Genomic DNA, 4,339 nt, shown 5'->3' with positions numbered 1-4,339 from the left:
TCACGCTGCCAGTCGTCTTCTCTGCAAACACCAAGGAGCTCATCTGCTCATCAGAACTTTTTGCTGCTTCATCCCAGCTCAGCTTCACATATCTTCACTTCTGCTTTAGCTGAACTGTAGTGAAATGAGAAGGCTTGCTTTGTCTTTGTCACGCTGAAGCAAGCTACCTTGCTCTCTTTCAAAACCAGTGACTTTCAGTTGACCTGGGAATGGTTCTGCAAGACCGCATGTAGGTCACTGTACTCGTATCTGTTTTATATCTGCAAGCTGTGTGCCAGACATAAAACAGTTGGGAGTACAGTGAGCTGACCGGTGTTGTCAGGAATTCAAACCTCAGCTACAAACACACTAGTTAGTAGTATTTGTTAACCACTTACCATTCTCTACGGACCGTGAACAACAAGTTGTTGTAAGCTGCAGGAAGTGATCAGCTATAACTTTAGGGTAGTTCAGACTTTTTCCTGTGTTTCCGATCTCTGTGTGCAAGCAGAAGACAAAATCATCAGGACAAACGACAGAAATCTTAATATCTGTGCAAACAACATAAAACTGATGGATTCTGAAGGCACAGTTAAAGTTATTTATTACATTATTGCCTGCAGAGAGAAAAACATTACATTTTCTGCCGTGACTGAAATTCACAAAGCTCTATGAAGACTTCCAGTTCACAACAATGTGCCAAAGTGAGTCAGAATTTCCAAAAAAACAAGATCACTCATAGGCGTTTACAGCTTTGCTTTAGTCCAAGTCAGTGAATACAAGAATTAAGCAACAGAGTTTTTTGTTTTGTTTTGTTTTGTTTTTGTCCCTGTGGGTGGGCCTTCAAATAACACTCCTTACATAAGAAACAGTTACTAGAACCATTCTGACTGGTGATCAAAGAGTGGTGATTATTATCCTGTCTGTATGAGTTTACAGTTAGAGGACCACAAACAGACCAACATGAATTCAGAGAATCCCTGAAAGCTCCTTTCAGGGATTCTCTAAAAGTAAAAAGAAACTTAAAACCTGTCCCGAGTGTGTTTCAGTGTCGGCTGCAAGAACGCAGACAGAGAGCAGTTCTGCGGTTTCAATGAGCTTGTTTTCCAGCCTTTGGCAGCTCGTCCTGGTGCAGGCCGGTGCCAGCTGAGTAGATGCTCAGTGCAGCGACTAATAAGGTGCTTCCAACATTAGCAGGCAGCGAGCGTTGTTTGGGAGATCCCTGACACAGAGGAGGCCTTGTTTAGGGTATCGCTGGGAAGCTCTGGTTAAAAAGAAAAATTGAGGTAAGGAATTTCCTGAACTCTGCTACAGGAAAAAAAAAAGACATGAGGGAAATGGCACCGCCTGTTTTCTACCCTAAAAATGCAGTCTTTACACATTTTTGCACATCTTTGCTTTTTTGTTTTAGGGGCAAAATTAAAGGGCTGGCAGTAAAATCTTTCTTAAATACTGATGCTAAAAGGAGAAAAAAGAAAAAAATGTGGAAAATTTTAACATTTCCATGACAAAATAGGCAGTTTCATTAGGGAAAAAACAAAACAAATTTGTGACAAAAATGTAGATTTTGAAAGAAAAATTCAAAACTAAGGAAAGATGAGAAAACGATGGCAAATTTACAATAAGCTTTACTTTTACTTGTGCTGTAGCTCTCAGTAATACTTTAAATGGCTCAGTATAATGTGATCACTTTTAAAACTTAACTTGAATCCAAAATCCCTTTTAAATATGCAGTTCATCCATCATCACAGGTGTGGTGTAATAACCTGTTTTTATTAGCTCTAGCTTCATATTTACCATTGAGACATTATTTATTTATTTTTAGAAAGAGGGGCAATACATATTAATGAACATTTTAATAAATGTAAATATGCCAGATTATAGCCTTGGGCTAATTTCCATCTGCAGACCCTCTGGCAGGTTGGTGTTAAACACAAGTTAGTAAAAACATACAGAGACACTGTTTACAGGTCATGTGACAAGGACAAAAACAGTCATCACATTATACTAGAGCAAACAAATGACAAGAAGAGTGGACACAGAGGACAGTATAGATAACAATAACGGAAACACATCAATTATATTGCACAAACCCCAGTATTGCACATGCCCTGACTGTCGTGATATTGCGTTCACCCATTGCACTAACAGTTGTTTACCTTTTTGTAATATGTTGCACCCTCAGAGAGACATGACTCCATTCTCCTTTTGGCAACTTTATTCTCCTCAGTTCAGGTTCGGAGTTTACAGGCAGTATAGCGTATCATCAGCAAAACATCGCTCTCATGCCTCAGACACTGTTTTTTTCCTTTCTGCGCTTACTGATGACATCACTCGTCTGAACTCTAACCTCTGGTGCTAGTAAACTACAAAAATTAACTAGAAATGTGTCCAAAAACAAAACAATATTAAATAAGAATAGTCTTTAGAGATTTTTCCAATGATTCAGAAAATGCAAGTTCTATAACTACTTTTAGAGCACAACACCCTCCCCCACAAAAGAAAAATGTTGCCACACATTTTCTTTCTAATCTTTGACAATTTACCAAAAACAAAACATTTAACCGAAGATGAGCAAGCAAACCAGTATTTCCACACATATTACACATTACTGGGTTATGACATCTCTTATTATCTCAGGACAAGTCTCTCATGGTCACGATACAAAACTAAATGTTCATAGTCCTTTTGTATTGAAGGGTGGGTTATCCCTCGAAGCATTGGTGGACCCGCCGAATCTTCGCAGTGGGACAAGGAAAATACCATTTACACCCAAACATCATGTGATTACACACTTCAAAACTATGAGTCCATTAAACCCGTATTGTACCCACTACTGTCTTAACTCTTTGACGCTAGAATGATAAACCTTTCCTCTATTTATTACAGTAATAATGCTCAGAGTACCTGTTTTCTTTTAACTGTAACATGTGTCAATACCACATCAACATGAACTGCAACTGTAATGTTACGTTTAGATTAAACTCTCATGTAAAGTTGACTGTGTGTTTTCCGTTATATCTATTCATACTGTAAAGGATACATGAATGATGGTGGGGCAGAGGAATGATAGATGGCACTTGAAGGGCTGTTCACACTGACAGGGCACGTGCTCCAATGCTGGACAGTTGGCTGGCCTAGCTTTTCATATGTGTAGACACGCCAGGGCTGTCTAACTCTCTTTGGCTTGTGCCTCCATGTCTTGGCATCACTCTGCTCACTCTCGGGTCCAACAGCTGGAGCTTTAACCTCCTCCTCCAAACTGCGTCTCTCCTCCACCTGTTCCTCTTCAGGCTGCCCCTCTGCTCTGAAAGCAGGCTCAGACTTCTCTCCGAGTGCTTCACTCCGCAGGCAGAAATCCTCTGCTTCCAGGTTGAGGGGTGGATCAGCATATCTGAGTGCTGTCCACGTGTGACAGTCGTCTTCACTGGAACTGCCTGTGTCTGTTTGGTCAGTATCGGGTTTGGTCTGATGATGTCTTCTTGGTGACTGTCTCTGTTTGTTTCCACGGCTTTTCTCTTTCGGGCTGCTTTCACACACCACAGAGTCGTCGACCAGGTAAGGACACGGCAACAGTAGGTTACGGTGTAACACTCGTCTTCTTCCTGTCCCCTGCAATGGCTCAACCACATACACTGGACTATCAGGACCTTTCGTTTCGGTGATGACATGAATCATATCCTCCCAATAGCTGCGCAGTTTCCCAGGACCTCCTCTGGGTGTGAGATTTCTCATCAAGACATGGTCACCTGACTGAAGCACAGAGCTCCACGCACGTTGATTGTAGTTTTTCTGTCCCCTTCTTGCACTCTTTCTCATGTTCTGCCTCGCAATTGCATAGGCCTCTTGCATAACTCCTCTCCATTTCTCTGCATAGCCAATGTGTGATTGACTCTTCTCCTCTTCTCTTTTTGGGAAGAGCAGGTCGATAGGCAAGGTTGGTTCACAACCAAAGAGAAGGAAGAATGGAGAAAATCCTGTTGCTTCGTGCACAGTCGAGTTGTAGGCATGAACTACTTTGTTCAAATGGTCTTTCCATCTTGACTTCTGTGATTCATCAAGTGTCCGCAGCATACCTAGCAGTGTCCTATTGAAGCGCTCTGCGGGGTTGGCCTGTGGGTGGTACGGGGAGGTACGAGAATTACTGATACTGCAGTAGCCTCGAAGCTTGCGGAAAAGATTGTTCTCAAATTCTTTCCCCTGGTCATGGTGTATTTTGGATGGGAAACCGAAGCGCATGATAAAGTCATCAAAGAGCTTTCTTGCCGCAGTCTTCCCAGACTTGTCCCTTGTTGCATATGCCTGGGCATATTTGGTGAAATGATCCACGACTACGAGTATGTATTCCTCACCTCCTTTG

Source organism: Oreochromis aureus, linkage group 15, assembly GCF_013358895.1.
Source record: "Oreochromis aureus strain Israel breed Guangdong linkage group 15, ZZ_aureus, whole genome shotgun sequence".
Lineage (NCBI taxonomy): Eukaryota > Metazoa > Chordata > Actinopteri > Cichliformes > Cichlidae > Oreochromis > Oreochromis aureus.
Note: the sequence above shows the minus strand (reverse complement) of the source record.